This window comes from Macaca mulatta, chromosome 10 (assembly GCF_049350105.2).
Source record: "Macaca mulatta isolate MMU2019108-1 chromosome 10, T2T-MMU8v2.0, whole genome shotgun sequence".
Classification (NCBI taxonomy): Eukaryota; Metazoa; Chordata; class Mammalia; order Primates; family Cercopithecidae; genus Macaca; species Macaca mulatta.
This window is the reverse complement of record NC_133415.1, coordinates 110,741,606-110,754,388: the sequence shown is the minus strand read 5'-3', so window position 1 is coordinate 110,754,388 and position 12,783 is coordinate 110,741,606. Positions and strand designations below refer to the sequence as shown.

The following is a 12,783-nucleotide window of genomic DNA, read 5'->3' as shown; positions in this document are numbered from 1 at the left end:
ACAGAATGCAGTCATTCCCCTTTTCCCTTTCTCTCTCTTTCTTTCTCTCTCTCTCTTTCTTTCTTTCTTTCTTTCTTTCTTTCTTTCTTTCTTTCTTTCTTTCTTTCTTTCTTTCTTTCTTTCTTTCTTCTTTCTTTCTTTCTCTTTCCTTCTTTCCTTCCTTCCTTCTTCCTTTTTCTTTTCTTCCTTTCTTTTTGACAGAGTCTAGCTCTGTCACCCAGGTCGGAGTGTAATGGTGCTACCTCTGCTCACTGCAACCCCTGCCTCCCGGGTTCAAGTGATTCTCGTGCCTCAGCCTCCCAAGTAGCTGGGACTATAGATGCCCACCACCATGCCCGGCTAATTTTTTGTATTTTTATTTTAGTAGAGATGGGGTTTCACCCTGTTGCCCAGGCTGGTCTCGAAATTCTGACCTCAGGCAATCCACCCAACTCGGTCTCCCAAAGTGCTGGGATTACAGATGTGAGCCACCTTGCCCAGCTGCAGTCATTACACATTTTTTTGAGAGCCTGCAACATGCCAGGAACTTTGCCAGGTATGAGATCCATTAGAAAACAAGAGCCCTACCCAGTTCTTGCCTCATGGAGCTGAGTGATACTAGAACAAACAAGGTTTTGGGAAACAGAGAGACAAGGGTTTAAAAATTCCAGGTCTGCCACTTACCTGGGTGCACTTGGGCAGCTGAGCACCAGGGCCTCGGTTTCTCCATTTGTAACCCGGAAGTGATGACAGCATCCCAGGGTCTCGGTTTCTCCGTTTGTAACCCGGAAGTGATGGCAGCATCAACTTCATCAGGTGGGTGGATTGGAGACAATGTGTGTAACGTGTTTAACAAAATGCTTAGTACCTACTATGTGCTCAGTAAATTAGCTTCTGCATTATAATCCTAGGGCTGCTGTTACAGAGAACCAGGGGGTTGAACACAACAGGAATTTGTTCTCTCACAATTCTGGAGGCCAGAAGTCCAACGTCAAGGTATCAGCAAGGCTGGCTCCTTCTGGGGGCTGTAAGAGAAAATCCATTCCACGCAACTCAGGAATCCTCCATGCTCCTTGGCTTATGGCAGCAAAACTCCAGTCTGACTCTCGGCCAAGTGGCTCCTCTCTCCTGTGTTCTTATAGCTCTGTACCCCTTTCCTCTCGTAAGGGTGCCAGTCGCTGAATTTAGGACCCACCCTGATCCATTATGATGTCAACTGACCTAAGTACATTTGCATTTCTACATAAGCCCACATTCTGAGGTTCTGGGGAGGCATGAATTTTGGGAGGGACACTATCCTGCCCAGAACAGCTTCTGTTATTTAGTGTGTGTGTGCTCAGTGTTTTGTAGACTTGACTTGATTCCCTCCTCCTAGCCATATTATGAGGATGGGACAGTGGCTACCTTGCCTCAGATGAGGAGGCGAGGCACAGAGCCTTGGAACCTCTCAGGATACATGATCATCTTTGCCCTTGCTTGGAATTCACCTGGTTTTCAAAGAGGGGGACTGCAGCAGAGCCTCCCAACCTGACTTTTCTCTCCAAACGGCAGTCCCTGCACGACAACGAACAAGGAGAAGCTGGGCTCCAGAGAGCCGTATGTTCACAGGCTCCACAGCGAGAAGAAATGTCCTGGTTTAAAACGGACATTGATCAGACCTGCTGGGAGGGCGAGCGGGAGGCAGAAAGGCACGGCTGCTTCCAAGTTTCTGTTGGCAGAGAGGGCAGAGCTGACAACTCCCAGTGAAACTGCAAGAGCAGAGACAGGGCCAGCCCGGAACCCCAGCCCCACTCACAGCTCTAGGTTGACGCTTCTCAGCAGGAAGAGCTCTATCTCTCTCAAAAGTTTCAATAATCTTATCCTAACCTGGCACAGAACCTCACCCTTCCTGGGAACACAGGAATGTTTGCTACTTGATGTCAATAAAATCCAACTCCTTAAGGTCTCTCCTGGGATCGAAGGGGTGGAGTTCATTCCACACCATTCTGAGGACAGAGTCAGAGGAATTTGCTGGGTCTTCTCTGGCTCGGAATAAGTCCACCAGGCATTTCTACCTTATCCAGAAGACAATCGTTTATTTGTACAAGTGCACAGCGGCTGACACCGCCAGCACTAACCACATTGGATTCTCGGTCCACTGTCATTGAAGGCTCCAGCCCTCATTCAAGGCTGGTCTGTTCCCGTAGGCCTTCTGACGAGTGCCACATTTTGTTCCTCTAAATTGGGTGAAGCCCCCTCAAATGCTAGTTTCAAAGAGCCTTTGCTACAAAGGCAGGTGCTGGAGCCCCAAATCCAAAGGCTCTGACTCAGTAGGTCCAGGTTGGGGTCCCAGGACTGTAATACAGGTGTTCCTGGCACCACACTTGGCCAAATGCTGGGTAGCTTGGAAGAAAGCTCCAGAAGCAATCTAGAGCTTTATATCATCACTCAAAAGTAAAGATTTGTAGGAAAGATCTAAACCAGTGTCTTTCCAAGTTCCCAGCTTCTTCATCCAAGCTGCTGGTTGAGGGGAAGGTGATTTTAGATTTTAGGGCATCGATTTATATAGTGTGAAAATTATTCCCCTCTGGTTAGATCAAAGGAAAATTCTTCATCTGGCACTAAGAGTCTTTAGCACCTCCTGACACTTCTAAGCTCCCTTTTGAACAAAGAGAGAGAGGCCTCAGGCTTGAAGCCATCAGCAGGCAGCAGTATCTGGCTGGAATTTAGCAATGTTCATTTGTGGTCAAGGTATTTATTTCTGTAGTTACCTTTCATTAATGGCAAGCAACATCGACTTCCATTTATGATAATGATATCAAGTTCCCTTTTAGTTAAATGTTTCATTAGAAAAGTGAGGTGATTCACAGAAAAAGAAAAATAGGGACTTGAATTATAGTACAGGTGCTGGGTCAGGACAAAATGATGGTGGCGGTTCAGAAATTACTGATTTTTGGGAAATGCTAGTCTAGTCGATGCTTAGCATTTGGGGTTGAGAAAACCAAGGCCTTGAGAGGGGAAGGAACTCGTCTGAGCTCACACAATATCAGGTGGTGGTCTTTGCTGTCACCCACAGTCACCCACCATGGAGCTCTGCAGAACCGCCACTTGTGAACCAGGGGATCTGAGCTCACGGGGGAAGTGTGAGTCTCAAGGCACCAACATCTTTAAAACAGATAAAAATAAAGCGGCAAGAGTGACCTCACCCCAGCATGTGGTGGCCGCTGAGAGCAGAGGGCTGTAAAAATTAATTGCCCTCTATTTGTGACCTGCTGTAGCAGGCGGGCCTCCTTCGAGGGGGTCACCCGAGAGGCGGCGGGCAATGGAAACATTCTTTGGGCCTGACACAGTGGTTCAACAGTGACCTCACCCCAACAACTGAAGACTTGTTATTCAAAACTTAATTTTATTTTGTTTCTAAGTGCTTAGGAGCTGGGGCTAAGGCAACTTTTGTCATCAAAAGGAAGGCCCAGGTCTTGGAAAGGAGCAGAGCATCCTGAGTGTCTGCCGAGCGCCGACTTTGCAGCCGCAGGTTCAAGCTCTTCCCTAACCCCGGCAGATCTGCCTTCTCAGTCCTATTGGTCTCCATTTGTGGTTCGCGCGATCTCTGGGCTTTGCTGATGTGAAGCCACGGGGAGGTGGAGTTTTAAGAGTGATGTTCTCCGCGGGAAGAGCGCTTTCTTTCTCGAACATTTCAGTAAACTCATCCCAACCTGGCACAGAACCTCACCCTTCCTGGGGACACAGGAATGTTTGCTACTTGATGTCAATAAAATGCAACTCCTGAACGTCTCTCCTGGGGTCCATTCATAGGGTGGGGTTCCTCTCTCGGGTCCCCCATTCAAGGCTGCTCTGTTCCTGCAGATCTTTGTTCTGTTTCTCTAACTTTAGCCAAGCTCCCTCAAACGCTAGTTTCAAAGAGCCTTTGTTACAAAGGCAAGTGCTAGGGCCCCAAATCCAAAGGCTCTGACTCAGTAGGTCCAGGGTGGGATTCCAGGACCATGATACAAGTGGTCTGGGCATCACACTTGGCCAAATGCTGTGAGATCCTCACACAAGACATGTATTGAAGGAGGGCTCTAAGGAGAAGCTGGAAAGGCAGTGAGGGCAGAAAGGGTCTGGGCAACGATTGGTCTCAGCTGGAGTCTAGCACAGTCCCATGGGGAGCCCTGGAACAAAAATGATGCCACGGAGTTGAAATTGTGTTAGGTGCGAGGCAAAGCATTCAAACCCCATGTCAGTCAGTCTTCAGCTATACGATGCCTGTGGGGTGGGCAAGGAGGACCTTCTCAGTCATGGACACTTTTCCAGAGAAGGCAACAGCAGCGTCTGTAGAAGCATTCGTGCTCTGGTAAACCAGCTCTCAGGGATCACAGGAGGAAGAGTGCTGATTTATAGTTTTTGCCAATGTTTGTGGTGTCAATACTTCCTCTATGCCAATTGCAAAGCTACCAATGGTTTAACAATGGGCTCACAAATTTCCTGAATATTTAACAACGAGTTCTTTCAAGCCCAGAGGAGCTGGCTCAAGCACACTCTACATTAGCAGTCAACTCTCAAGACAGCCGAAGGAAGCGAAGGTTCCTGGAAAGAAGACTGTGGCAGAACACACAGCGCCTCTTGGGCCTGGATGATGGCAGGTGCTTTCTAACCAAGATTCCTGCTTCCTCTCTCACCCATTGCCTTTCCTTGTCCCATGAGCAGGAGCATCTTTGGCAGACACAACTCTAACACGCCACCCCTGGATTAAAACCCTTCACAGACCCTCCATCACCTTAGGGATAAAGTCCCCTCCTCACTTTGGCCCTCAAAACTCTGCCCCTTGGACCCCTGTTGACCACCTCTTTCCACTCGCTTTCTCGTGGACTTTCTGCTCCGACCACCCTGACTCTTCTCCCGTCCTTGAAGTTTTGATCTCTCTCATGACCAGACATCCAGGCCGCTTCACATGCAGCCCTTTTGGCCAGAGACACAATGATGGCCCCTGCCCCATCCGCTCAGCCCACCTCACTTCAACACAGAATTGGTGGAACATCTACTTTGCATCTGTCTCATTTGTGAGCAGGGCATTCAGGACCGGCTGTGTGAGCTTGGGCCAGTTCACCCCATCTCTGGGCTAAGTTTGCAGTCTGTCTTCCACCCTGGACTGGTTTCTCCTTGAAGGTAAAGACTTTGTGCGGCTTCATTACTCCTCAAAATCCAACACCTAGTACAGGGCCTTATTATGGAGAAATGAACAAATTGATCAGTCTACCAAATGAATTATGAATGTCTGAGTGGTCAAGGCTGCTGCCTGGTAGTAAATGTCTCCAAGAAGAGCCCCTCAGAAAAGTCTCCCTGTGCCCTGCAGCCTCACCCTGAGGACTTGAGAGTGAAGTCACGGTGCTAAGAGCTGGCCCAGGCTCAGCCCCAAGTGTGCCAGCTGCTTCTTAGATGTGGCTCCATTTACTCCTCACAACAGACCTGGGTAGGAGATCAAAGCATTGCCCCATTTTAGAGACAAGGAAATTGAAGAGGCTCAAGGGGTTAAATAAATTACCCAGGGCCAAGTGGTTACTCAATAACAATTGTTCTACAACAGACTTTTTCGCCAACAGCATTTCCTTCCACCATACAGAGCTATCATAGAGCAGTGCCTCATCATTTTATCTGCTGCTCTGTATCTCCCAGCACGGATGCACCTTCCTCTGTTTAAATGTCCCCGTTTGCTGAGCATTTGCATGGTTTTCCTTTGCTTTTCTTTGTGTGTGATCTCTGCATGCCTGTGTGAGTAGTGCTATATTGGCTGGAAGAGGAAGACGCAGATAAGAGTGAAGTTCACATCTTGAGTGATTTTGCAGCTAAACTTATGGGCAGTGAAGAATTCACACTGCCCAGAGAGAGTTTGGCCTTTGTCCCTGGCTCCTGGGAGGTGGCCTCTAAGCCCTTGGAATGTCCTGTCTGATAAAAGTGTCTTTGTTTACCTGGGAAATCTTAGGCCACACAAGATTATCTATGTCAACAGTATGATTTATGGTGGGGGTCTTTGGTCACCCAGTACCAACCTGACCTTTGGAAGGACTGGAGGCCAAAGGCCAGCCACATAGGCAGTCATGCATGTCTACGTGCCTGAACCCCAATAAAAACTCTGGGTATGGAGGCTCACACGAGCTTCTCTGGCTGGCAAATCTCCATGTATGTGGTCATACATCATTGCCAGGAAAAGTGAGTGCTGTCTGGGACTTAGGAGAGGACAACTAGAATTTTTATGCTTGGAACTTCCCTGGGCTCTGCTCCATGTTTTTTTCCAATGACCAGTTTTAATCTAAATTATTTTGTGTAACAAACTGTGACAGAGTACAGTGGCTTTCAGTGAGTCCTGTGAATCCTTTAAGCAAATTATGAACCCTGAGGATAGGCTTGGGGACCCCAAATTTGTAATCAGTCACAGTTGTCTTGGGGATCCCTACTCTGCAATTTCCATTTCAAGAATGCCTCCTCCAGGACTGGCCCTAGAAAGAAAGTGCCAAGAGGCCTCCCACTGCATCTTGCCCATGGCTAGATCCCTTGGTCCCAGCACCCAGTAGACATCCAGTCAATACTTGTTGAATCTACACATTCAACAATGGCAGTCCCCGACCATCAGCCTGAGCTGTTAATGTTATTATCCCCACTTTAAGAGGCTGAGGAATCAGGAGTTCAGGGAGGAAGCACCAGGGGAAATTGTATGGGTTGGGGCCAAGCCCGGGGTTGCTTGACTTTTCAAAGTTGGACTCCATGGAGACCAGTCCTGGCCTATGATGATGCTATCTATTCCATGCATGCATCTGGCCTCAAAGAAAGGAAGATGGTGAGGACAGGGGGAGAGAGAGAGACCTTTGTGAGTATGAAAGGGAAAACCAGATGAGAGGAGATAACTGCTTCAATGCCATGCTTTTTATTATAGAAATCTGTACTTAGAGGTTAAAGAAAAGATTTTTTTTTGGTTGTTATTTGCTTAAGAGAATTGGAGAACTGAGAGCTGTCTGGGTGGATGATTAATGGGGAAAAAATTACATTTCAATGAGGTCTCTCCTCCTGAAGGGTGACTCTCATCAAAGGGATGTATAGAGTGGATGTCAGGTTCATTTCCTCATTTCCGTCTCAGCTGGGGCTGAAAGAGACTCTCTTAAGGGGGAATCGGGTAGAAAAATTGCAGTTTAAGTCCAAGAGTCTTGTTATTAAAAATAACATGGCTAACGTCTACAGAACACTTGCTAGGGCCAGGTGCTGTGTCGAGCATGCAGTTTGCAGTATCACGTACATAGAACAGCCGCATGAATTACGTGCCAAGAGCATCCCCGTTTCACAGATGGACAAAATGGGGCACAGGGAGCTTCAGCAGTTGGACCAGGGTCCCAGGGCTTGGAACGTGACTGAGAGCAGATCTGCCTGGCTCCTTGGTCACGGCTCTTCCATCCAGATTCGTTTAAGGGCTGACCCTGATTCTGACAGGGCTAACCATGAGCCCAAGATCCACAGATCTGGTTTTAAGGAGAGGATTGAAAGAGGCCGTACCCATGAGCAGGCTCCATCGCTGTCTGTCCAGCGCACTGGGATGTGGGCACCTTGCTCTTCTCCATCATAGGGCACAGTCTCCTCCCAGGTGTCTCCTTTCCCATACACGTGGGCTGTGGTTTTGTAATGGGGAGGAAATGGAGGAGACTCTTCCTGCTGCTTTGGGGCTCAGGAAAGCAGAGTTGGGGGAAGGCTCTTCTCTCTGTCTCTACTTTTACTCAGCCCTGTCCCAGCACCTCAAGGATATCAGAGGCAGGGCCATCAGCAGGAACACTGTGCTCATCGCAGGCCACTGTTTAACATGACTGTCCCCAGCAGAGGAGGCCAGACAGTTGTGGGTTCTGTGGCAAGTGCTCGGACAGACTGGCTGGGGGCTCTTCCAAGGCCCCTCAGCATTAATGAGGGTGGGGCTTCTGCTGATACCAGGCCTGAGGCTGTGAGCCTGGAAACATGGAGCCTCTTCCAATTTCCTTGTATGATGTCCTTGGCCATGCGTTTCCTAAGCCTCTCCTCTATCCTGTTTATATTGCCAACTGCACTAGCTCTTAGGTAGACAGAGCTGCAACACTAAGTTCTTTTTCTCTGCTCATCTTTCTTCCCTCACCCCATTCTTGTCAACTCCTGCTGCAAGGGGTTCCCCAATGCAGCACATGGAGAGGACGTGCTGGTTGCAGGGCCGCTAAAATGCTCTGCTGGAGGCCACTTTTGACCAGCACGAGAGGGTAAAGACAGCCAAGGTCCCCTCTCCTCCACCCCTGGTGACTCCAGGAGGGTTCTCCTGGGGAGAATTATGGTAGAACACAGATCAGGGTTTGTCTTATAATCCTGTAAATATTTACAAATGTGCTAGACTTTGGAGTTAGAGCAGTGAACAGAGCATCACAATTCCTGTCCTCATGGAGCTGATGATAAATGGATAGATGGATGGATGGATGGATGGATGGATGGATGGATGGATGGATGGATGCATGGGTGGATGCATGGGTGGATAAATGGGGGTGAGTGGGCAGGTGGTTGGATGGATAGATGATTGGATGGATGGATAGGTGAATAATGGATTGATGGATGAATTGGTGGGTGAATGAATGGATAAATAGATGGGTGTGTGAATGGGTGGATGGACAGACAGACTAGACTTAAACCTCAGCTCTTCAGTAGTGTGTGATCTTGGACAAATTGCATAACATCTCTGTGTCTTAGTGTTCTCATCTGTTAAATGGTGATGACAATAGTATCAATTTCAGAAGTTTTTTTCTTAAGATAAAATGAACAAACATATAAAGTGCTTAGAATAGGGTCTGCACAAGGTAAGTGCTACATGAATTGGATTATGTTAGTGGAAAAGGCAGACATTAACCAAAATTTTTGTTAGAAGTTGTAACATTGTAACTAGTCAGAACCACAAAGGAGAGGCATGAGAACATTTAACAGGGTTTGGGGAGCGGTGGGTGGAGAGTGAGGGACAGGCTGACCTAGGCAGGGAGGGAAGGAAAAGGTGAGGTGAGCAGTAGGTTCATGAGGGGCCCAGGCAAGGAGGGGTGAGCACAGCATTTCAGGCTCAGGGAACTGCACGTGCAAAGGCCCTGTGGAAGAATAAAGAGCACAAGATCTGAGAGGCAGTCACACGACTGAAGCTCGGGGACAGGTGGCATGAAGTGGGCAGGGGCTGAGAGATCAGCAGAAGCTGGACCCTGCAGGGGCTTCACTTTCCCAAGAGCAGTGCGGGCCAGGAAGGGAGGGAGGTTGGGAGTCATATCTGTGTTTCAAGAAGCTTGATATTATCTAACAAGCCCAGCAGTCAGCTCAGGCCCCCAGAAGCCTCAGGCTGGCCATCTGCAGACAATGCTGGTGGACACCAAGGCTCTGCAGAGCTGGAGGTGCCGGGCCCCCAGAGGTGGGTTGAAGGGTACCCAGGAGGCAGAACCAGAGCCCCACTCTCACTCCAAACAGAGCAGGCCTTTAAACATATTTCATCTGGTACATATGTTGGGGCTTTGACAGAAGATGTCACTCAAGAGGTCTCCACAGCCAAATAAAAGGGGAAGAAAAAGAAATAAAAGAAAACCATTTATAAGCCAACCCCTTTGCCATGCAGGTGGGGAAACCAAGGCCCTGTGTGCCCTAGAGCTACACAGTTCATGGCTGAACTGGGCCCTGGACCCCCTCCCTGCACTGCGCTGTGCTTTCCTGGAGTCTTATTAATATATTTCCTGAATGCTAGATAATATTTCTGTTGCCTTAGCAAATTAGCACAGACTTAGCTCAGCAACACCAGCTTACCCTCCTACAGTTCCGTGGGTGGGAAGTGCTCAGGGGTCTCCTCGCTGGGCTGTAATCGGGGGTGCACAGGGCTGCGTTCCTTCTGGAGGCTCCAGAGGAGGATGGGTTTCTGTTCCAGGCCGTTGGTGGACTTCACTTCCTAGGAGTTGTGGGATTGAGGTCCCCCTTCCTGGCTGGCTGTCTTGGCCGGGGGCCTCTCTGCAGCCTGCACATGACCTCCGCTCAGGGCCAGCGTCGGGACATGGAATTCTGCTCATGCTACATGGTCGCAACCCTTCTTAGGAGCTGGTGTCACTCTCACTGTGGCTGCCAGAGTTTCTCTACTTTAAAAACATAATTTTAATTGTGGTAAAATACGCATAACATAAAAGTTCCCACCCTAACTATTTCTGAGTGTGTAGTTTGGTGCATTAAGTACACTCACATTGCTGTGGAACCATCACCACCATTCATCTCCAGAGTTTTTTCAATTTCCCAAACTGAAACCCTGTCCCCCGTAAACATTCACTCCCCATTCCCTTGTCTTCCAGTCCCTGGAAACTACCATGCTATTTTCTGTCTCTATGAATTACTGTAGGGGTTTCATATGAGTGGAATCAGACAGTATTCGTCCTTCTGAGACTGATTCCACTTAATATCATGTCTTCAAGGTTCACCCATGCTGTAGCCTGTGTCAGCATTCCTTTCCTTTTTAAGGCTGTGTAATATTCCATTGTTTGGGTGCACCTCATTGTGTATTCATTCATCCATCAGTGGACACTTGGGGTGCTTCTGCCTTTTGGCTATTGTGAATGACGCTGCTGTAAACATGCGTGCACAGGTGTCTGTTCAAGTCCCTGCTTCATTCTTTGGGGCACACACCCAGAAGTGGAATTGCTGGATCACATGATAATTTTATTTTTAATTTTTTGAGAAACCACCATACTGTTTTTCATTTTATATTCTCACCAACAATGCACAAAGTTTCCAATTTCTCCACATTCTCATCAACTCTAGTTTTATTTTTCTTTCTTTCTTTCTTTCTTTTTTAATAGTAGCCATCCTAAGGAGTGTGTTTGGGGAGGGGGTATCTCATTGTGGTTTTGATTTGCATTTCCCTAATGATGAGTGGTGTTTGATTTGCATTTCCCTAATGATGAGTGATGTTGACACTCAAGTAACTAGATTGTGCCCACTTAGATACCCAGCTAATCCAGGGTAATCTGCCCATCTGTAAATCTTATTTAATCACATCTGCAAAGTCTCTTTGCCATGTAAGGTGACATATCCACAGGTTCTGGGGGTTGAGGCATGGACGTTTTGGAGACCATTATTCTGCCTCCCACACCTGAGTAGCTAAAAATGAAGCTGGAGGGCTTCTTGGGGGAGCCTGTCCCCTTCTCTCTCTCAGACCAGGTTTTGGGGACAGCATTCCAGGACTGTGAGGACCTGCACACCTTCACAAAAATGCACTTGCTTCCAGGTATCTTGTTTCCTTGCCCAAGTCTCCAAAGATAAAGCACCTGAGGGCCCCCGTCACTCACCTCCTCTCCGTCTGTCCGTCCTGTCAGCAGATGTCGACTGGGTGGCTCCTCCAGGCCAGGTGTCATGCAGGCCTGACATAGATGGACCATCCATCTACCATCCATCCATCCATCCCATTCATTCATATGTTCTTCCATCCATTCACCCATTCTTCCATCCATATATCCATTCATCCTTCCATCCATCCATCATCCATTTATCCATCTATTAATCCATTTATCCATCCACTATTCATCCATCTATCCACCATCCATCCATCCAGCCCCCCCACCCAATCCATCCAACCATCCGTCCATCTGTGCAGGGCACAGAAGTGGGCCAAGTCTTGGGTGGGACTCAGACGTGAGCTGCAGCGTCCCACCATCAAAATGAGGTTGCGAGTGTGTTAAGAACAGTGAAGAGAGACCATGGGGCACACCCACTCTGGGCTTGGAAGTTCGGGAAAGGCCTCACTGAGGAATTGATATTTAGTCTAAAGCAGGAAAGGAGAGTTTCCAGGCAGAGGGAGCAGAGTATGCAAAGGCCCTGCAGTTGGAAAGGGCTCAGGATCTGTGAGATGGCGAAGGTGGCTGGGTATAGTGAGCAGGAGGTTGGAGAAGTCAGTGGTTCTGTGTTCCATTCCAGAAACTTCTCTGGTATAAAGTACTCTCAATAGGGGATTGTTTTCCCTTCTGCAAAAATAACGGAAATACCACACGTAGGAGTTGTTGTGGGACCCATTACTCAACTGTAGTTGAAGGGACAGCACAACATCTTAGTAAGAAATGCAGCTATCAGATTATTACTCCAGTGGAAAAGATTCAACACACAGCATCCATGAGACGAGAGTTAACGTGTGGGTGACCCACGGGAAGCAGGGGGTGTGGGGGAACCTCTTTCCCTCTCTTCCCGACCTGCTCTCCTGCCTCCCCTGCCTCCCTGCCCTCTGAAGATCTTCATTTGGAGTTGACTCACAAACAGATGAATCTTTTACAACCCCCATTTCCTCTGCTCCAGGCGGCCGGCACGACGAAATGGCATCTCCCCACAGTGAAAGCCAAGCCAAACAGATTAATTTTAGATGCATCTGCTGTAGATTAAACATTTGGAAAAGCCATTTTATAAATATTTTTTTTCCACAACCACATCCCCATATGGCCGCGAGCTCCGGCCTCATTCTGAATGCTGCTGGGGGCCTTACCCATATGTATTTAATGTTCACTCCAGGCTCAAGACTTCTGTTCCCGGCCTCCAGGGAGCATTCCAGAGCATGTTTTAATCTACTTTTGGGGAACGCATCAGACTCCTCTGGGCAAACAAAGCATGGGGAGCCTTCCTGGAGGTGGGATGGGGTTTGGGGACGGAGAGTGTAGGGTAACCCCTTCTTGGGCCTCTTTCCAGATGGCTGACCCTCAGCTCTCTGTCTCTGCTCTGCACCGATCTAGGCCCTAGAAGTTCCAGGAAATGGGATCCTTGTCTTTCTAGAGCTCCCTGTCCAGCAGAAAA

The 12,783-nt window shown here is 48.4% G+C and overlaps 1 pseudogene; it reads left to right on the top strand.

The window, feature by feature from the left end:
• Window positions 1-1,510: 1,510 nt before the first annotated feature.
• On the top strand, window positions 1,511-2,314 carry LOC144331518 (uncharacterized; annotated as a pseudogene).
• The last annotated feature ends 10,469 nt before the right edge of the window (window positions 2,315-12,783 follow it).